This window comes from Ambystoma mexicanum, chromosome 1q (genome assembly GCF_040938575.1).
Source record: "Ambystoma mexicanum isolate Mex_15411 chromosome 1q, UKY_AmexF1_1, whole genome shotgun sequence".
NCBI classification, from domain to species: Eukaryota; Metazoa; Chordata; class Amphibia; order Caudata; family Ambystomatidae; genus Ambystoma; species Ambystoma mexicanum.
The window spans coordinates 1325284777-1325307979 of record NC_090922.1 but is presented as its reverse complement, the minus strand read 5'-3'; positions in this window follow the sequence as shown (position 1 = coordinate 1325307979).

Below are 23203 nucleotides of genomic sequence, written 5' to 3'. Positions count from 1 at the left end.
GCAAAAAGCTGCATCTAGAGCTTATGACAAATATGACTGTATGGTGAATAAAAACTGCTGTAGCTCTAGCCATAAATTGTCTGTAGTGGAAGAAGTGTTGGTAGGCTAAACAGCTAAGGTAAAAGATGTATGCATAAATGCCCAGCGTGTTGATTTCACTAAAGCATGCAGAGACTTGGTTGCTGAAAACAAACTCTGCTCATGGAGTAGCTCGCCAAATTTAGCCCATGAAGAAATAAAGGCAAACAAGAGCGGTGACAAAACCTCATAAGGACAAATACCATAGGGAAAATGACCGCTTACCATACTGAATAAGAAGCGTGCTGTCAAGACGATAGCAGGAAGCTGTAGCTGAACGTTCTCTGCGTTCAAAAGGATATCGCTGGTAATTTGCGTTGGTCGTTGTCTGCGAGGGGCAGGACACGCAATGTGAATACGTTCGGTCCATGAAGGCACGAGATACTAGAAAAAGAAATTGGACTGGGCCTCCAGCTGAACAAAAAGTAATAAAGTTAAACAAGGGACTACATGACGTCCAGAAAGTCAATTGGGAAAAGTAGGAGCAGACAAAATTATAATTTTGTAAAGATTATAAATTGTATAGTACCGAGATTTAAGATGCATAGTAAATTTCGGAAAACTTAAACAATAAAAAAACTACGTATCAGAAAAGAATTAATTAATTGAACTAGAAGTATCAATAGTAGGAAGAATAGCAGGATGAAAGAAAAAACTACAAAAAAAAGCCTAAAAGCGATTAGAAGCAGAAAAATGACAATAGAGAAAAGAGCTGGGCTAATGATGATAACCAAAAAAGGAAAAGGAGAGAGGAAGCCTAGACGATATTACATCATCACATAGCCTATAATCTCCAAGGCGTGTCTCAAGGAACACAATGTAACCACTCTATGTCAAAAGAGACCTAAGTCATAGCTGCGGGTATTATACATCCACCATTGTTCGTGTTGTGCTAACCTGGATGATGTATTGTTTGGGTCAACACCTACTACTTTCTCGAGGACCCACCATTTCATGTCGTTGCAATTATGGTTGTTATCCCAAAAATGTAATTCTAAGGGAGTTGCTAGAGTCTTGGATCGTATTTTAGATTTATGTTCTCCAATCCTCAACTTAATGGGTCTAGATGTTTTTCCAACATATACCTTAAGGCATGGGCAAATTATAACATAAATTACATTTTTGGTATTGCATGTAGTATGTTGCTTCAACTGCCAAGTTTTGCCATTGAACGTGACTGATGTACAGGCAGTAGTGCATGCGCATTGATTGTAAAAACTGCATGGAAAGTGGCCAATAATGGCTTTGCCTCCCTCCCATAAAAACTCGTAAGAGTGTTCTGTTTAATGGCGGGCAATGCTCTATCTGCTTTGGTGAGCCAATTTTTCAAGTTTTTGCCCTTTTTGAACGCATATAATAGATGTTCCAAATTGGAATTGTTTATTTGGAGTAAATGCCAATGTTTCGCAATTATCTTCTTGATTTTGTGATGGTAAGTGTTGAAGGTCATGGCACATACTATGCGCTCCTTCGTGATATTGTCCCGGTTGGACTTAACCAATAGGGTATCCCGATGTTGGTATTTAACCCTTTTGCGTGATTGTCTGAGCAAGTGGGAGGGATAGCCTCGTAGCTGCAGCCTGTCTTGGATAATCTCTGCCTGTGTCATATAGTCTTCCACCCTTGAACAATTTCGCCTCGCTCTGAGGATTTAACCATACCGAATACTTTCATGCAATGACTGAGGGTGAAAGTTGTCAAACCTAAGGATAGTGTTACGGTCAGTTTCTTTGCAATACAAATCCGGTAAAGATGAGTTACTAGCAGACATGGTGAATTTAAAATTTGTATTTAGTGTATTCAACCATGGAATCACGAGATGATCACTTTTAGATTTGTCCCATACAATAATGATGTCATCAATGTATCGTTTTTAAAGTCTGATGACAGATCTAAAGGGGTTAGTATCTGTCAAAATGAACATCTTTTCAAATTTCCACATGTAGAGGGTTGCGTAGTTAGGGGCAAAAGCAGCCCCCATCGCTGTCCCTTTTACCTGTAGGTAGTAGGTGGATTTAAAATGAAAATAATTCTTTGTTAGCGCTATTTCTAATAGTTCTATTAACAGTTCACTTGGAATTTGATGGATCGCAGGTCTAAGATCAAGGAATTCTTTGATGACATTAAGAGATTCAAGTTGGGGTATGTTGGAATAAAGAGATTCCGCATCGAGTGTTAACAGTATATCTGTATTAGCATCAAATGTTAAGCCTTCTAGATGCGTAATAGCATCCGTAGTATCAGAAAGGTATGTATCTGTGGATGCTGCAAAATGTTTGAGAAAAAAGTCTGGAAATTGACCGATAGGTTCCAAAATGGAGCTGCGTAGGGCACAATAGGGCGACAAGGGGGATTGTGTAGATTTGTTATGGATTTTAGGCAAAATGTATATGAGTGGAGTTCTGGTGCCTCTTACTGTCAAAAATTGATAGGTTTGCTTTGTGATTTTTTGATAATAATAAAATATGATGATACAATTTAAACCCTGATCAAGCCTTTTCTCCTACCTACACCTACCAGAGTCAATTATTAATTGAATAAATTGTGCATCTATCCGTGTGACCACTTCCTTTTGCTCTTATGCCACACTAGTAAACCTGATTATTGTAGTGCCATATTATTTTTTTAAAGGACTCGTGAGGTTTGTGGCGAGATAGCCTCATTAATGTTTATTTTTAACTGCACAATTGATTTTACAGCATATTGTGTCACAATTGGATAGCTCAGAGAGTTTAAATCATATGGATTTCCTGCTGCAAAATGCAATGTAAAATGTGTTGTTTCAACCTGGGTACAGCTCCCTGGAATCACTCAGTGTGGGAATTTCTGCCCTGTAGCAAAAATCAAAAGCTGCCACCCATTAATATATACACAGTAAGTGAACATATCTTAAAGTGAAATGTACACATTTAGTTCAATTGACCTTTCCCTTTAAAAGAAAGTGCACAAGACCAATGAGTATCTGCCTTTCAAAAAAAGTAATGAACAATGGAAAAATGACCTGAGAGAGGAGAATGTCAAATAACTATACTGGCAAAGCATAAAAGGTGCCCACTTTTTAAACCCGACAATTTATAATGAATAATTCCTAGGAAAATATAGCAAGTACAAGTTACAATACTACAAAACTGTACCACCACAAAGCGGTTGGCTTGTGACACACCTAAAGTAGCCTTTGCCTTTCATCCTCAATGTTAAGAAAGATTTCATGATTGTATGTCATTTCCCCTCCATGTGACAACCCCCAAACTTTTTGCTGCTGTTTTACACCCTGATCTAGACTTTGCCAGAGAAGCGCAGCCTTCTGCCACACTCCTCTGGGCTTTCACTCAATTCTTATGGGGAAACTGACATGACCTTAAGACAGTCAGTACTGGGAGAATTTGTTTCCCTTAGTCCTTTCCTCATGTTGCAGCTTTTGTGCAACATGAAACAAGAGTGCACTGTAACTTACTTTACCGCACTCTTGGGTCTCTAGTCATTCCAAAGGCCCTAGAAACTCTTGCTGGACTTATTATGAACTGTGCAAGTGTGTCACTGACAGGACTGGTGGCAGCTATCGTTTCTCTTGTGTTTTGAACCCTTTTTTGCCATGTTATCCACGCTTACCGCGTTTGGCACGAATAAGTGGCCTGGCTCCAAAATGGCCATGCCTCGAGGTTCTGTGTCCTGTCCTTTGGCCATCTTGCCCCTTCACCTTCCCCAGGTCAAGCCGACCCGGGTCAGTCCTTATTTGGTCATGCACTTTCCCACGAAACCCAAAGTTTTTGCGGGCTTCTGCATGCCTTGTGTGTATGCCTCCAGGATGTGGGCTGGGATGTCTGTTCCCAATTCACATTCTGGGTGCCAGAGAGTCTGGAGTGATCTGAATGCCTGGGACCACCATGGTCCGTGATAGGTCCACGTATGGTGTGAGTGTTTGTGAGCAGATCTTCCAATGGGTCCTCTCCATTTTGGCGTGAAGGGAACTTTAGAAACACCACTAGCATGTCGATTTCCTGAGTTCACACCCTACGAGGGATAAGGAGCCAAGTATCCTGCAACAAGAAGCTGAGTCGAGGAACGTTGGTGACCCACTGAAGGTTTGGCACCTCGAACCGCTGTCGTCCTGCGAGACCCCTCTGCATCTGATCGTCCTAGAAAGTCTGCGAAGACGCTTCGACCCATTGGAATAGTGGGATCAACTATTCCCGGCACCTTCATCAAACCCTGCAAGTAAGCCTCTTCGGAAGGGTCCCTGGGCCAACCAGTGGGCTGACCAGCTTACACAGGATGTTTGCTCTGTCACCGACGCCGTTTTGGGGAAGCCCTCGAAACTTAGCGTACTGCTAGCTCTGTGTCCACGGCACTCTCACACTGAATATTGTACACTTGGCATTCCCAGTTCTGAAGTGAGACGAGTGCGCCCGGACCAGAGTAAACGCGGTTGCCGTGCTGCCCTCTTGTGGTAACAACCTGTGCACGTTTGCTGCATTTGGGACACCCTCGCCCCTGCATCCTGCTACCGCGGAATCTACACGTGTCGAGACATCCTGATCATCGCAGCCGAACCTGCCAGCAATGTGAACTGAACTGGCGAAGCCTGGGTCTGCCTGCGTCGGGGACCGGTGAGTAGTCCATACCCCAACCAGTGGCCCCTAGCTCAGGAGCCCTTTCTTTTCTACCGCTGTTGCGAAATAACGGATCCTTCCCGCACTCTCACTCTGCCTCTGCCCGCAAGTGGAGGCCTTGCTCGATTAGTGGGGCACTTGTTCTTCATAACTTCATCTACCTTCCTGAACTGTCAGAGACCCTTGAAGAGACTCTACTATTGTCCATTGGCACCAGCGCGTGCAGGTACTTTTGAGCATAAGGCTCCTCTCTTCGTAGGGCTAGGACTTCCTCCTAGTTAGGTGTATTTCTGATGTCAAACTGGGACTAATGATTATTTGCACTGCCTGTTTTCCTCCCCATCTAGGTGGTTTACATATTACGTGCTCATAACTCCTTAGGCCCTTCAGTCCTGTATATATATTGTATTGATTCTGAGGTGTTGGTTTACTTTAGTATTATTGTAATTGTTTGCTATGGTCGATGTTACAAAGGCCTTGTAATAAATGTGTCTATATTTTTAATATAACACCTGTCTGGAGTAATTTGTGTGCTCATTGAGGTCTTTCAGTCACCCTCACCCCTCTTGAGACTTCGTCTTGACCGCTGCCATCGCTACCCTGATTCGTCTGGCTTGTCCAGAGGTTACCCTGTTCCAAGACACTAGGCTGGCCTTCTGAATCTCTGCCCCTCCAGGTCCGAGTTCAGAAATCCATCTTAACAAATTGGTGTAGAGCAGTGGGATAGGACTGAAGGTATCCAGTGTTGAATATGAGTGAAGGCATTTCGAGTTATTCCTACCATGACACATAGTGAATTGTCGTAGTATAACTTTTTAAAGGCCATAGTCCTATCTAACAGTATGGAAACATGTACCTTGTTAACTTTAAATGCTTCTAAATCCGAAACATTGAAAAAGATGTGTGCTGAGAGAGGTGTCTCCTCTCAAGGCAACAAAATGGAAATGATCCAAAGAATATGGCCTGGCAAGAAGCTTAGCTTAGTGCTATAGCTTCAGAGGACAGTGCAGAAGGAGGTGGGGTTGCTCTCACTGGTAGAACTGACAGTTCTGCCACTGCACTGGTCCACAGCGACCATGAGGACTGGGAGGATGAAATGTCCAATGTTTCCTCTGCCAGTGCTGATGGGGAGGCCATACTTGAATTCAAGAAGCAAGAACTGCTGTTTAGGCAGAAGGAGCCTGAGTTCAATATGGCCAAACTAAAAATCGAGCAAGCAGAAAAACAGAAAGACAGGGATCACCATTTGGAACTGGCCAAGCTTCAAGTTGCCAATGGATCCAAGGGTCCTGGACATGGGTCTGGGGCCGCTTCTCATCCAAGGTTTCCAAAAGATCTGCTCAGTGTGTATGAGGAAAGGAATGACATTATGGACTGGCTGAATACATTTGAGCATGCATGTGTAGTTCAACAAGTTGACAATGCTGATAAAATTGCCTGGTTACTTAGCAGACTGCCCTATTCTGGCTGCAGTGCCATTATGGAAATGTCGAAGGCTGAGAGAGCAGATTTTGCAATGTTGAAGCAAACTCTCATTTTAAAGTTTGGAAAGACTCCTGCCCAATACTTAAAAAGATTCAGAGAGTATAAGAAAAAAGGAGGTGGTACTTGGGTATCTGATTTAACTGAATACTTAAAAAACTTGACTGGCTGGGTCGAAGGTTATAAGGTTTCTACCTTTGAAGGTATGATAAGTCTTGTCATGCTGGAACATATTTTTGCATCTTCTTCCCCTGAGCTTAAGCAGCATTTGGCAGATTCAAAGGCGATAGATCGTAGGAAGCTTGCCATTGCAGCAGATTTATGGGTGTCACATCGAGTGTCCCATAAGGACAAGACTCATCCTGGTGAGCAGGAGGAAGAGAAAAAGTCCAAAGATAAGGACGGTGGGGAAATTGACAAATCTTCTTCCCAAAAAGGCCACAAAAAGAAAAATAAGGGTAAGACACAAGAGAACTCACAGGGTAGTGGAGGTCAGCCTCCGAAACAGAACTCTGGTTATAATAAGCCTCCCTATGTGAACAGACCCAATGGATCTTGTTTTGCTTGTGGAGCAACCAATCACGTGAAGGGGGATCCCAGATATAAGGTCAAAACCTTGGGGGTCCACTCTGCTAATCTGGCCTTCTCCTCTTACGAGGAAGAAGAGATTACCGGAGCATCCTTCTCCTCAGACTCCTTCCCCAGTGGGATAGAAGCTGAGGTAATTTTAGTTTCCCTGGGTTCCTGGGAGCCTAAAGTGTCAGAGGCTTATGCTAGGATTCCAGATAACACCAAGCACTACTTTAAAGACAGTGTGCTGATCAATGGAGTAGATACTCCAGCTCTTAGGGATAGTGGGTGCAGTCGAACTGTAGTGGATTCTACCTTGGTAGACCCAGAGGAAGTTGCCAGAGCTACTCTGATGCCAACTAAGTTGGCTGACGGCCCACCTCTCATGTTCCCAGTAATACCTGTAAATCTTACTATCAATGGTACAGCAGTCAGGATTCCTGTGAGGATTCAGAGGAGTGTCCCAGGAAAGTTCTTGTTGGGCAACGATCTCAGAGCTTTAGGGCTTGTGGGAGTTACTGCTGACAGACCCTGCACAAGGTCTCAAACGAGGACAGCATTGGCCAAGACCAATGCCCTGCCCCAGCCAAAGGGGAAACCCAAGGCTAAAGGAGTCAAAAACCAAAAAAGATGGATAGAGAATATTCCACCTAACCCGCCTACCACTGAGGTGGAGGTAGTTGGTCAATCACCCAGACCTGACGAGTGATGCCTGAAGTATTTGACCCCAATGACCATCCCGAACTAAACGATTTGTTAGTAGAAGGTGGTCCTGACAGGGAAGAATTCAGTAAAGGCCAACATGAGTGCCCTTCTCTGGAAGGCCTAAGGAGACAGGCCTGCTCACAGCTTGAGGGTGAACCTCCTGGGAAGCATCAGATGTATTGGGAAGGTGGACTCCTGTATAGTGAGCCCACAGAGTCTACAGAAGGAGACCATAGGAGGCTGCTGGTTCCCCTTGCTGCAAGCCCCTTCCTCCTACATCTTGAGCATTAAGTGCCCCTTGCTGGTCACCTTGGTTTTAAGAGGACCAAGCAAAGGTTATCCATGCACTTCTACTGGCCCAAGATGGGGGTGCAAGTAGAAAGTCACTGCAGGAGTTGTTCCTCCTGCCAGTTATCTGGTAAGAGTGGTTCAACAATCCAAGCTCCATTGGCATCACTCCCAGTTGTGGGAGTACCCTTCGAGAGGGTAGGGATTGACATAGTTGGTCCCCTTGACCCCCAAACATCCTCAGGCAATAGGTTTATCCTGGTGCTGGTCGACCATGCCACCAGATATCCTGAGGCCATCCCATTAAAAACTGACTGATAAGTCAGTTGAAAAAGCTTTACTTGGCATCTTTACTAGGGTTGGCTTCCCTAAAGAAGTTGTGTCTGACAGAGGCAGCAACTTTATGTCTAAGTATATGCAGGCTATGTGGAAAGAATGTGGGGTCACCTATAAATGTTCTTCCGCCTACCACCCCCAGACCAATGGTATGGTGTAACGGTTTAACAGGACCTTAAAAAGTATGATTGGGGCTCTGGAAGAAACTCAAAGAAGAAAATGGGATCTTCTTTTACCATGCTTAATGTTTACCTACAGAGAGGTACCACAAGAGGGTGTTGGCTTCAGCCCCTTCGAACTTCTGTTTGGTCACCCTATGGGGGACCCTTAGCCATAGTCGAGGAGGGATGGGAGATGCCCACTCCCCCTATCACTACCAATGTAGTAGACTATGTGTTAGGGCACAGAAAAAGGATGGTACTCTTGATGGGTCTGGCTAGTGACAAGTTGAAGGTAGGACAAGCTCTGGTGAAACATTGGTATGACCAGAAAGCTTCCCTCATCAACTTCACACCTGGTCAGCAAGTCCTGATCATGAATCCCATAAGGCCTAGAGCTTTACAGGATAAGTGGTCAGGCCCGTACACAGTGGTGGAGCCCCTCGGTGAGGTCAACTATTTAGTGGACCTTGGAAGGCCTGAACAGGGTCCAAAAGTGTTCCATGTAAATAGGCTGAAGACTTTCATCCCAAGAGTTGAAATCACAGCACTACTATTGGCTTCAGATGTCGAGGAAGAGGAGTCTGAACCTCTCCCTGACCTGTTTCAAAGCAGTCCTTCAGATAGCTCCTTTGAGGGTGTCTGAGTGGCCCCTCAGCTGACTTCTGATCAACAGCCAGAGGTGAAAAGTTTGCTTAGGCAGTTTTCCCCCCTGTTGTCACAGTCACCTGGTTTGACACCTTGGTGCAAACATAACATAAACACACGAGACAGTGTACCTACCAAAAGTAGGGGATACAGGATGTCAGCCAAAGTGTGGTCTTAAATTAAGACGCAGGTCAACAAAATGTCAGATCTTGGGGTGATTGAACCCTCCAGTAGTCCTTGGTCCAGCCCTGTGGTTCTGGTTCCAAAAGCAGGTACTTCTGAATTGAGGTTCTGTGTGGATTACATGGCTCTGAATGCTGTCACCAAGACAGATGACCACCCCTTGCCTTGTTAGGCAGAAACCTGTGCAGTTCCCTTGGGGAACACTGCAAAAGATTTAAGACTACAGGTAGAGCAGTAAACCCCTTTGGTAGCAGTCTGTACCACCCAGATTTACCTGGTAGCTGTGGCTGAGCAGTCAGACTTCTCTCAAGAAGAGTTAGGCAGTATGTAAAGTATACACAATATGTACCAAAACACAATAGCACAAGCAAACACTGACCAGAGCTTGGTTTCAAAAGTATATAGTTATTTATTTAAAATACACATAAGTTAAAAACACTCTAGCAAAAATATAGTAAAAGCACTTCAACACAGTTATAATGAAAGTAGATTCAATCCTTTCTCCTATCTAGACAACTCTAGGTAAACACCACTTAATTAAAACAGAGGTGAGTGCTTAACGTTAGATGACACTCTAGTAGTTTCCAAGAAAGGGAGAGAAAAAGCAGAAATGGGTTAGACACACCACTCTAAGGTCCAGAACACTTGCAATAGGCTTAAAGAAGAATAAAGTCACAGGTGAGCAAAAGTCACTAGGCAGGGCCCACTCTTAGAGTAGCCGGAGCGAAAATGTGCCCAAGATCACACTGTTAGTTAGAGATTCCAAGTCTTGCAAAGAGTCAAAAAGAGGTTAGAGTGGCTCAGAAAGTTTAGCCAAAGTGTCCCAGGCACTCCCAGGTTCGAAAGCCGGGGACTAAATCTACCCCGTACAGTCGGTAGCAAGGGAAGCCAGGCGGAACACAGTACCTTAAGCGGAAAGGATCCTCCAGCGGTGGCAGTTGTTCCAGGCAGTGGCAGCAGGGCTCGACGTCGGTCAGGGGAGAAGAAGTTCTCGCTGAAGAGCAGAAGAAGAGGGTCGTTGCACTGCCCGGGAAGAAACCAGCCGCGGAGTCCTCCGGTTAAAGGGTTGGTACCGACTTTCGCGGTATGGGGGTAAAGTGTGGTATTCCGGTTGCCGGGGTGCTTGGCACAGGCAAGGCGGCCACGAGATACCTCAAAGAACGGAAAGAAGGCGAAAACTGGTTGTCCCCACCAGTCAAGGGAAGGAGCCACTCCGTTAAGAGTTCTCCTCGGTCGTCGGGAAAAAGTGGTGAGACGGTTCAGCAGGGCTCCACCGGGTGGTGTCGTCGAAGCAGGTCGGCTCAGCTCTTCCCTCGTCGGATTCTTGGTCCTGTGGCGACTTCTGAAGTCCCAGTCCCCAAAGCCCTGCTTTTATGCAGCAAACCCCCATTCACCCAGCCTAGCTGTCACTCAAACATGCTAAGTGGTGAGCCGGGCGGCTCACCACTTGGGCCAATCAGGACGGAGTGCGACTTGAGTTACCAAGGTAACTCAGTCCAGGGTGCCTAAATCCCCCTCCACCCCTCCTAAGTACCCCAGACAGAGTGGCACCACTTTGGAGGGCTTCTGTGGAGAAGCCCGCCAAAAGTGGAACAAAGGGCTCCACTTTGGGTCAGAGTTACAGAGGCGAACACCAACGCCATTTTAGAATCAAGTTTTGGCAAAAAGTCCCAACCGGAGTTATAAAAATAAATATATAAACCGGCGGTATGTTTAAGGCTACCGTAAATAAATAATTAAATGTGTTAGCCTAAAACAATGGGAAATCCCATAGGGAAATATTCGCGGTCGAATATAAAAAGTAGTTTCCACTGCCACCAGCCAAAACTCGATCAGGGGGGACGGAGACGTGCCCCCTCGACTAACAGACCCTGGGGCAATCGAATTGCCCCAGCCAGTACGTCCACAATATGATGGTTTGTACTGGTTCTGTTCAGGATTCAAGACTAGCAAAGTCTTTGGTGACTTTACATGCCCTGGGAGACAGTAGTCAGTCCCAGGGTATGGAGTCTATGTTGGGGAGTCCCTAGGACACCCCTGGGTCACGGCACAGAGGGTGCTGTGTGACCCACATCACAAAAATACATGAGGCCCTATGGAGTAAAAGACCCCATAGCCCATTCAACACAAGGTTTAACCAAGAAAACACACTTCAACATGTCCAAGAGTGAGGGTAAAAGAGTCTCACTCTTGGCAGGAGAAAAAAATTAAACCCCAGAAATCCAGCAAAGCTGCTGGGGGACTCACTAGGTAGGGAAATTCAGCCTAAACAGAGAATTCTCCCTAACACTCGCCCCCCCCAGACTAAGGGACAGGAGGATTTAATCCACTCCTGGATGAACCTCATACCTCTAGTCGATGATATACATCCTAGAGAGTCCATCAGCATTTTGATGGTGACACCCTGACCTGTGCTCAATGGTGAAATCAAACCCTTGCAGGCAGATTGACCATCTCAATAGTTTTGGATTTTCCCCTTTCATTTGCATTAACCATCTCAAGGGTTGGTGGTCAGTCTGAATAACAAAAGTAGAACCATACAAGTATGGCCTAAACTTCTTCAGTGCCCACACAATAGCAAAGCATTCTCTTTCGATAGTTGCCCACCTTGTCTCAGGATCCTTCAGTTTCCTACTGATGAAGCAAATGGGGTGCTCCCTACCCTTCTCATCCAGTTGGCTTAGAACTGCACCTATACCTACATTGGAAGCATCAGTTTGTACAATGAAAGGTTGGTGGTAGTCAGGAGCTCTCAATACTGGAGCCTGGCAAAGAGCTCTCTTCAGTTTTTCAAAGGCCTGATTGCACTCCTCATTCCATTTTACCTTTTTAGGGAATTTGGGAGAGGAGATTACATTCAGTGGAGAAGCTATGGTCCCATAGTTCTCAATGAAATTCCTGTAATACCCAGTGAGGCCTAGAAAAGCTCTCACTTGGGTTTGAGTAGTTGGTGTTGTCCAATTTTGCACAGCTTCAATCTTGCTGGGCAAAGGCCTTATTTCTCCACCTCCTACCTCATGTCCAAGGTAGACCACTTTACTTTGACCAATCTGGCACTTACTGGCTTTGATTGTCAAATGGGCCTGTTTCAGAGCCTGCAACACATGTCCTAGGTGGTTCACATGTTCTTCCCAGGAGTGGCTGAAGACTGCAATGTCATCCAAGTATGCCATGCAGAAATCTTCCATCCCAGCCAGAACTTGGTTCACCATCCTTTGGAATGTGGCAGGTGCATTTTTCAGTCCAAAAGGCATGACCTTAAACTGGTACAAGCCAACTGGGGTTGAAAATGCAGTTTTCTCCTTGGCATGGTCTGTCAGGGCTATTTGCCAATAGCCTGACGTCAGGTCAAATGTGCTGAGGTACTTGGCTGCACCAAGTTTATCCACCAACTCATCTGTCCTGGGCAAAGGGTGGGCATCAGTCTTGGTGACTGCATTTAGAGCTCTATAGTCCACACAGAATCTCAAGTCTTTGGATCCTGCCTTTGGTACTAACACAACTGGGCTAGACCATGGACTAGTAGAGGGTTCTATTACCCCGAGATCAAGCATCTTCTTGACCTCTCCTTTGATGTGGGCTCTGATATGTTCTGACATTCTGTATCCTCTGCTTTTGACTGGCAGACAGTCACCAGTGAGTATCTCATGCTGGCCCCAAGGGGTCAAGCCTGGTGACAGTGAGAACAGGGAGGCAAACTGATTTAACATAGATTTGCACTCCTCTTGTTGCTCAGGTGTCAGGTCTGAAGAGAGATTGACTCCTTCAACTTTTTCATCTAAAGGTACACCTCTGAGGAGATCAGGGAGAGATTCACTCTCTTCCTCCTCTGCAGCTGAAGCTAGGAGCAAGGCTCCTACATCAGGTCTGGAGATGTAGGCTTTTAGTCGGTTGGTGTGGAAGACTCTAGGAGCTTCCCTGGGTCTGCCCAGATCCACCAGATAGTTGACCTCTCCAAGTTTTCCCACAACCTTGAAGGGTCCCATCCATTTGTCTTGCAAGGCCCTCTGCCTTGTTGGGAGCATAACTAGAACTAGCTGGTCTTGAGTAAACTCAACCATGTTAGCCTTCTGGTCGTGCCAATGTTTGACCAGGGCTTGACCAGCTTTCAAGTTGTCACTTGCTTCTGCCATCATGTGTGACATTCTCCTCCGGAGACCTATCACATAGTCAGTCACTCTGACTGGCTTGAGGGGAGGAGCACCTTCCAACCCCTCCTTAATCAGGGCCAATGGACCTCTGACTGGATGGCCATAGAGAAGCTCAAAGGGAGAATAACCTACTCCCTCCTGAGGGACTTCTCTATAAGCAAAGAGAAGGCATGGCAGTAGAAGGTCCCACTTTTTCTTAAGGGGTTCTTCCAAAGCACCTATCATGCTCTTCATGGTTCTGTTAAACCTTTCAACCAACCCGTTTGTCTGAGGGTGGTAGGCGGTTGAGAACTTGTAGGTAACTCCACAGGTTTTCCACATGGCCTTCATGTAGTGGGACATAAAGTTTGACCCCCTGTCAGAGATTACCTCCTTAGGAAACCCAACCCTGGTAAAAATACCAAGGAGGGCCTTAGCCACAGCTGGAGCTGTAACAGTCCTCATAGGAATGGCCTCAGGGTACCTAGTAGCATGGTCTACTACAACAAGGATAAACCTGTTGCCTGAGGAGGTTGGAGGATCAAGGGGACCAACAATGTCAATCCCTACCCTCTCAAATGGGACTCCCACAACTGGGAGAGGCACTAAAGGTGCCACATTCTTGGAACCAACCTTACCAGAAGTCTGGCAGGTATGGCAGCTCTTACAATATCTATCTACTTCGGCCCCCATCTTTGGCCAATAAAAGTAGAGTGAGAGCCTTTCCTTGGTCTTCTTGAAACTCAAGTGGCCAGCCAAAGGTATCTCATGGGCTAGTTGTAAGAACTGTTGTCTGTTTTCCTGTGGGACTACAAGGCGTTTGTAGTCTCCAGGTTCAGACTCAGTGGGTTCACTGTAGAAGAGGCCATCTTCCCAGTGCAACCTATACTTCCCAGGCTCTTGCCCATCAGCTTGAGAAGCTGCCTGGTGGCGGAGACCCTCCAGAGTTGGACATTCTCTTTGCCCCTTACGAAAAGCTGCCCTGCTAGGCCCACCTTCTGCCAGTAAAGACTGTAGCTCAGGATGGTCCTCAGGGTCCAAATCTCCAATAAGGTTGGGGCCTCCTTCTAGCTCTTCCTCAGAGTCTAGCTCAACCACACAGGGTTGTACCTCCCTCTCAGCCTCAGCTGGAGGTGGAGTTACAGGTGTAACTTTGGACAACCTAGGGGAAGTCCTTGTTGGAAGCACTGGAGTGCTTGCTGCTGGCTTTTTCCTAGGAGTCTTGGGTTGCCCCTTTGCTCCTGATCTGGTAGTTACTGCAGTAAGTTGCTCCAGTGGTAGAGGAGTGATTTCTGTCATCATCTCCTGAGATAACCCTCTCAGGGTTTTCTCCCTTGCAGGTTTTGTGAGTTCCTGAAACCTTTTGCTAGGAGGTCTGGGGGTATGAGATACAACTCCAAGAGCTTTGAGGTCATTACCCAACAGAACCCTACCTGGCACTTCACATTGTACACTGACAGGTATTTTTACAGCCATATCATTACATTGGATGAGAACTGGTAACTGGGGACACATCTGCACAGGCCCACCAGCTAACTTGGTGAGGCATTTGGGTGCCTTAGCAACATCCTCTGCCTTGAAAAATGATTCATCCACCACAGTTATGCTGGCTCCAGTGTCCCTAATGGCAGGAGTCTCCTGACCATTCACCTGGACACTGTCCTTATAATACTCTTTAGTATTATCTGGGATAGAGTTATAGACATCTAAATTCTGTTGCTCCCACAACCCCAGAGAGACTAAAGAAACACTAGCTGAGACTCCAGTGGGTTCATCAGCTAGTAATAGAAAGTTTCCACTTGCCATGGGTACTTCCTCTTCTGGAGCGAAGGCTAAGGAGGCAAGCTGGACCCCTGAAGGTTTACCCTTACATCTGGGATCTCCTTTCACATGGTCAGTAGCCTTACAAACAAAGCATGAGCCAAAGGCTCGCTGGAATGGAGGCTTGTTCTGACCTCCTTCTGGTCTGGGACCAGAAGGTACACTAGCCTGATTTGGTTTCCCTTGTGGCTTACCCTTATAGTTTTGTTTGGGGCCCTCTTTGGAATTTGTAGTATTAGAATTCTCTTTGGAGTCCTTCTTAGACTGTTTTTCCCCATCCTTCTTCTGAGTTACCCCAGAATCCTTGTGAGTGGCCCTGTTGGCAACCCACAAGTCAGCAGCCTTAGCTAGCTTCCGGGAATCTAATTCCCTGGAATCAGCCAAGTGTTGTCTGAGCTCAGGAGAGCAGGCATCATAAATAGTCTCCAACATAAACAAATTCTTCATACCTTCATAAGTGTTCACCTTGTAACCCTTAATCCATCCCTCTAAGTTTTTCAAACATTCATTCACCCAGGTAGCCCAAGGGGTACCATCATGCTTTTTGAGGCTCCTAAACCTCTTAAGATACTGGGAAGGGGTCTTCCCAAACCTAGCTATCAAAGCTAGTTTCACACATTCATAGTCCTTCCTATCCTCCTCCCCCATCTCCATTACCACATCAGTTGCAACAGGGGGAAGCCTAGAGAACAACCAGGTGAGTAAGTCATTTCCTGTGATGTTCTGGAGCCCATGATTATATTCAAACAGAGACAACCAATCCAACACATCCAACTTAGGCTCATACATACCAACCAATTCTTTAGGCATCCGGGGTCTTTTAGGACTGGAACTTCTAGAGGAGCCAGAGAGAGAAACATTCTCAACAGATAATTTCTTCATTTCTAAGTCATACTTGAGCTCCATTTCCCTTAGCCTTAGTTCTTTGTCAGTTTGAGCATTCAGTTTCTTATACTCCAATTCTAGCTTCATTTTCTCTAGTTCAAAGTACTGAGGACTAAATGTGGGACCTGGTAAAGGTCCAGTAGGCACAGCAGGTAGAGCAGGCAGAGGCCTAGGGGGGACAGTTACAACAGCCTCACCCTCCTCTTCTGACTCTTCCTCAGAAACATCAACATTTTGTTCCATGTTAACTTCAACACTGTCATCTACAGTTGCTGGAGTGGTAGGTTCCTCTGAACCATCACCCAGACTTTGGTTAGCTAACAATCTTTCAATCAGCTCCATTTTCTTGCCCTTAGTCAGGAGATCCTTATGTTTACAGAGCACTCTTAAACAATCAGCAGTTTTGGCTGCAAAGGACTCTTGACTATAGCTTTCTATAACTGACATGTTAGAGGTTTTACTTTTTCAGTGCTAAGCTTTGTGGTTAGTTGCACTAAGGTATCTAAAGCACAATAAAATGTATACTCAATACAAATCCCACCGCTGTACACCAGTGTTAGGCAGAAACCTGTGCAGTTCCCTTGGGGAACACTGCAAAAGATTTAAGACTACAGGTAGAGCAGTAAACCCCTTTGGTAGCAGTCTGTACCACCCAGATTTACCTGGTAGCTGTGGCTGAGCAGTCAGACTTCTCTCAAGAAGAGTTAGGCAGTATGTAAAGTATACACAATATGTACCAAAACACAATAGCACAAGCAAACACTGACCAGAGCTTGGTTTCAAAAGTATATAGTTATTTATTTAAAATACACATAAGTTAAAAACACTCTAGCAAAAATATAGTAAAAGCACTTCAACACAGTTATAATGAAAGTAGATTCAATCCTTTCTCCTATCTAGACAACTCTAGGTAAACACCACTTAATTAAAACAGAGGTGAGTGCTTAACGTTAGATGACACTCTAGTAGTTTCCAAGAAAGGGAGAGAAAAAGCAGAAATGGGTTAGACACACCACTCTAAGGTCCAGAACACTTGCAATAGGCTTAAAGAAGAATAAAGTCACAGGTGAGCAAAAGTCACTAGGCAGGGCCCACTCTTAGAGTAGCCGGAGCGAAAATGTGCCCAAGATCACACTGTTAGTTAGAGATTCCAAGTCTTGCAAAGAGTCAAAAAGAGGTTAGAGTGGCTCAGAAAGTTTAGCCAAAGTGTCCCAGGCACTCCCAGGTTCGAAAGCCGGGGACTAAATCTACCCCGTACAGTCGGTAGCAAGGGAAGCCAGGCGGAACACAGTACCTTAAGCGGAAAGGATCCTCCAGCGGTGGCAGTTGTTCCAGGCAGTGGCAGCAGGGCTCGACGTCGGTCAGGGGAGAAGAAGTTCTCGCTGAAGAGCAGAAGAAGAGGGTCGTTGCACTGCCCGGGAAGAAACCAGCCGCGGAGTCCTCCGGTTAAAGGGTTGGTACCGACTTTCGCGGTATGGGGGTAAAGTGTGGTATTCCGGTTGCCGGGGTGCTTGGCACAGGCAAGGCGGCCACGAGATACCTCAAAGAACGGAAAGAAGGCGAAAACTGGTTGTCCCCACCAGTCAAGGGAAGGAGCCACTCCGTTAAGAGTTCTCCTCGGTCGTCGGGAAAAAGTGGTGAGACGGTTCAGCAGGGCTCCACCGGGTGGTGTCGTCGAAGCAGGTCGGCTCAGCTCTTCCCTCGTCGGATTCTTGGTCCTGTGGCGACTTCTGAAGTCCCAGTCCCCAAAGCCCTGCTTTTATGCAGCAAACCCCCATTCACCCAGCCTAGCTGTCACTCAAACATGCTAAGTGGTGAGCCGGGCGGCTCACCACTTGGGCCAATCAGGACGGAGTGCGACTTGAGTTACCAAGGTAACTCAGTCCAGGGTGCCTAAATCCCCCTCCACCCCTCCTAAGTACCCCAGACAGAGTGGCACCACTTTGGAGGGCTTCTGTGGAGAAGCCCGCCAAAAGTGGAACAAAGGGCTCCACTTTGGGTCAGAGTTACAGAGGCGAACACCAACGCCATTTTAGAATCAAGTTTTGGCAAAAAGTCCCAACCGGAGTTATAAAAATAAATATATAAACCGGCGGTATGTTTAAGGCTACCGTAAATAAATAATTAAATGTGTTAGCCTAAAACAATGGGAAATCCCATAGGGAAATATTCGCGGTCGAATATAAAAAGTAGTTTCCACTGCCACCAGCCAAAACTCGATCAGGGGGGACGGAGACGTGCCCCCTCGACTAACAGACCCTGGGGCAATCGAATTGCCCCAGCCAGTACGTCCACAATATGATGGTTTGTACTGGTTCTGTTCAGGATTCAAGACTAGCAAAGTCTTTGGTGACTTTACATGCCCTGGGAGACAGTAGTCAGTCCCAGGGTATGGAGTCTATGTTGGGGAGTCCCTAGGACACCCCTGGGTCACGGCACAGAGGGTGCTGTGTGACCCACATCACAAAAATACATGAGGCCCTATGGAGTAAAAGACCCCATAGCCCATTCAACACAAGGTTTAACCAAGAAAACACACTTCAACATGTCCAAGAGTGAGGGTAAAAGAGTCTCACTCTTGGCAGGAGAAAAAAAATTAAACCCCAGAAATCCAGCAAAGCTGCTGGGGGACTCACTAGGTAGGGAAATTCAGCCTAAACAGAGAATTCTCCCTAACATGCCTCGAACAGATGAGCTGGTGGATACCTTGGGTGCCTCCAAGTACCTCAGCACGTTTGACCTCACTGCAGGCTATTGGCAAATAGCCCTTGCAGAACATGCCAAGGAGGAGACAGCGTTCTCAACTCCAGAGGGTCTTTACCAGTTCAGGGTAATGCCTTTTGGGTTGAAGAATGCACCTGCCACTTTCCAGAGGCTTGTGAATGATGTGTTGAATGGGTTGGATGAATTCTCTCTTGCATATCTGGATGATATAGCAGTTTTCAGTGCCACCTGCGAAGACCATGTGAAACAACTTGGGATTGTGTTACAGGCTCTTCAGAAAGCCCACTTGACCATAAAGGCCAGTAAATGCCAGATTGGACAAGGCTCAGTGGTTTACCTTGGACATGAAGTAGGTGGAGGGAGGATACGGCATAAACCCAGTAAAGTACAAGCAGTACAACACTGGCCTACCCCCACTACACAGACCCATGTGAGAGCCTTCTTAGAACTCACTGGGCATTACAAAAATTTCATGGCACACTATGGCACCATAGCTGCCCCTCTGACTACTCTCACCACTCCTAAGAAACCGAAGAGGGTAACTTGGACTGAAGAGTGTGAGAAGGCCTTCAATGGCTTAAAAGACTCCTTGTGCCAGGCCCCTGTTCTCAGGGCCCCTGATTACCAAAGACCTTTTATTGTGCAGACAGATGCTTCTGACACTGGGATAGGAGCTGTACTATCACAAGTAGATGAGAAGGGTAAGGAACACCCTATTGGCTTCATTAGTCGCCAGTTAAGGACAGAGAGCTCAGATGGTCCAAAGTAGAGAAAGAATGTTTCTCTGTTGTGTGGGCCCTATGGAAGCTGAGGCCCTACCTCTATGGGACCCACTTCACTGTGCAAACTGACCATAAGACCTTAAAGTGGCTAATGAATATGAAGGGAGAGAATCCAAAGTTGCTTAGGTGGTCCATAAGTCTACAAGGCATTGACTTCACTATTGAGCATAGGCCAGGTGTCCAACATGGCAATGCTTATGGGTTGTCCAGAATGTTTAACCGACCTTAACAAGAAACTCATCCATGGGTGGATTAGTTCCCCCTGTCCTTAGTCTGGGAGGGGCGAGTGTTAGGAAAGATTTCATGATTGTATGTAATTTTCCCTCCATGTGACAACCCCCAAACTTTTTGCTGCTGTTTTACACCTTGATCTAGACTTTGCCAGAGAAGCGCAGCCTTCCGCGGCACTCCTCTGGGCTTTTGCTCAATTCTTATGGGGAAACTGACATGCCCTTAAGACAGTCAGTACTGGAAGACTTTGTTTCCCTTAGTCCTTTCCTCATGTTGCAGCTTTTGTGCAACATGATACAAGAGTGCACTGTAACTTATTTTACCGCGCTTTTGGGTCTCTAGTCATTCCAAAGGCCCTAAAAACTCTCGCTGGACTTATTATGAACTGTGCAAGTGTGTCAAGGACAGGACTGGTGGCAGCTATCGTTTCTCTTGTGTTTTGAACCCTTTTTTGCCATGTTATCCGTGCTTACCGCATTTGGCACGAATAAGTGGCTGGTCTCCAAAATGGCCATGCCACAAGGTTCTTTGTCCTGTCCTTTGTCCATCTTGCCCCTTCACCTTCGCCAGGTCAAGCCGACCCGGGTCAGTCCTTATTTGGTCATGCACTTTCCCGCAAAACCCCATGTTTTTGCGGGCTTCTGCATGCCTTGTGTGTATACCTCCAGGATGTGGGCTGGGATGTCTGTTCCCATTACACATCCTGGGTGCCAGAGAGTATGGGGTGTCCTGAATGCCTGGGACCACTATGGTCCGTGATAGGTCCACGTATGGTGTGAGTGTTTGTGAGCAGATCTCCCATTGGGTCCTCTCCATTTTGGCGCGAAGGGAACTTTGGATAAGAGGAGGCTAGAAACACCACTACCATGTCGATCTCCTGAGTTCACACCGAACGAGGGATAAGGAGCCAAGTATCCTGCAACTAGAAGCTGAGTCGAGGAACCGCTGGTGACCCGCTGAAGGTTTGGCACCCTGTACCGTTGTCGTCCTGCGAGACCCCTCTGCATCTGATCATCCTAGAAGATCTGTGAAGGCGCTTCTACCCATTGGAATAGTGGTATCAACTATTCCCGGCACCTTCATCAAACTCTGCAAGTAAGCCTCTTCCGAGGGGTCCCTGGGCCAACCAGTGGGCTGGCCAGCTTACACAGGACGTTTGCTCTGTCACCGCCGCCGTTTCGGGGAATCCCTCGAAACTTGGCCTACTGCTAGCCCTGTGTCCACGGCACTCTCACACCGAATATCGTACACTTGGCATTCCCAGGTCAGAAGTGAGACAAGTGCGCCCAGACCAGAGTAAACGCGGTTGCTGTGTTGCCCTGCTGTGGTAACAACCTGTGCACATTTGCTGCATTTGGGACACCCTCGCCCCTGCATCCTGCTACCGCGAATCTACACGGTGTCGAGACGTCCTGATCATCGCAGCCGAACCTGCCAGCAATGTGAACTGAACTGGCGAAGCCTGGGTCTGCCTGCGTCAGGGACCGGTGAGTAGTCCATACCCCAACCGGTGGCCCCTAGCGCAGGAGCCCTTTCTTTTCTACCGCTGTTGCGAATTAGCGGATCCTTCCCGCACTCTCACTCTGCCTCTTCCCGCAAGTGGAGGACTTGCTCGAGTAGTGGGGGACTTGTTCCTCATCGCTTTATCTACCTTCCTGAACTGTCACAGACCCTTGAAGAGACCCTACTTTTTTCCATTGGCACTAGCGCGTGCAGGTACTTTTGAGCATAAGGTTCCTCTCTTCGTAGGGCTTGGACTTCCTCCTAGTTAGGTGTATTTCTGATGTCGAACTGGGACTAATGATTCTTTGCACTGCCTGTTTTCCTCCCCATCTAGGTGGTCTACATATTACGTGTTCATAACTCCTGAGGCCCTACGGTCCTGTATATATATTGTATTGATTGTGATGTGTTGGTTTACTTTAGTATTATTGTGATTCTTTGCTATGGTCGATGTTACAAAGGTCTTGTGATAAATGTGTCTATATTTTTAATATAACAGCTGTCTGGAGTAATTTGTAAGTGTCCTTGCTTTTTGTGCTCATTGAGATCTTTCAGTCACCCTCACCCCTCTTGAGACTTAGTCTTGACCGTCACCATCGCTACCCTGATTGGTCTGGCTTGTCCAGAGGTTACCCTCTTCCAAGAAACTAGGCTGGCCTTCTGAATCTCTGCCCCCCCAGGTCCGAGTTTAGAAATCCATCTTAACACTCAAGCCTACCAATGCTACACCCTCAAAGAAGCAACCCTCACTGGACTTGTCCTGAACCACTGCTGTAAAGAGTGATGTATTTCATGTTTCTCTTCCCTGCAGCAATTTCAGGGTCTATGCAATGAGCCCTTCAGCCAAGTTTACCCTCGACAACACTGGGCAAACCTACACATACAGGACTATGCACACTGCAACCCTATCGCCACCGTGCACACTGTTGCCTCCACACAGCACTGTGCATCATCTGCCCTAATACAATAGGCTGTTGGCTGGTACATGGCCAGTCCTATCAACAGCAAATGGTGCAGCACTTTAAGGACCCATGACCATTTGTAAGAAGATTCAATTCAACACTACAGCTACGTCAATGCCTAGTCTGGGATACTGAATGGAAACCCTTATTGATATATCTTTATGTCCAGTTCATGAGTTCTGGATGACTACCCCTATATAACACCCCTCTCTTAGAATCCCCCTGATCCCACTGAGCCAAGAAGTAGTTCGGTTTTGCAAGTTTAAAAGGTTTATTTGAGAAATAAGACAAAATATAGATACCACACTTTTATCATCAATTAATAATTAATATCACACTTAAAACATGAGCAGTGATCAACAGTGAATAATGTCCTACTAGTAAACTGATTTGGTTACCCAGGAGTAGTATAAGGATGAGGTAGCACACTTGTGAATAGGAACAGAAGAATAAGGTGGTAGAGAATGCTTTATATAAGTTCAGATGGATGCAATGTTGAATGAAAATGCAGTACAGAAAATACTCAATATGATTTCAACAAAACAATGTAATCACTTTTCTCTGGCAATCCACTCCCCCCCCTTATGCAATGTAAGGAAATGAAGAGTAGCACACAGTTCTCAGACATGCAATCAAATGTAATTCAGTTCACCCCAGCAAGCTTGGACTACGGATAGAAGTTGAAACACAGGCCCAAAATGCTTTTATATGTGCTGGCAATGAAGTGAGGAATATGCTGAAAATGGTTTTAATTCCCTTTAGGAGGTTCAGGGTGAGTGAAAGATACTTGGGATGAGCTCAGGCTCCCTTTAACAATGCTCTAGGAGTAACTAGCAGGTTAAACACATTTTTGGCAAAGGAAAGCAAGGAAGCTGCTGTTTTCACACGTGGCTGGATTTTTTTACCAAATCGCGAATCGCGGAAAACTTCGCGAATGCGTGATTCGCGATTATGGCATAAGTATAAGGAGTTGCAAATTGGTTCTAGGTTCGTTGAAAAGCTAAGATTCTAAGCTTTCAGAGGAAAGTTTCTAGCACAAACGGTTCCCGAGGTATGAGCGATTTTGTAAAAGTCGTTTTTCGGATTTAAAGTTAAAGGCTCAGAGTG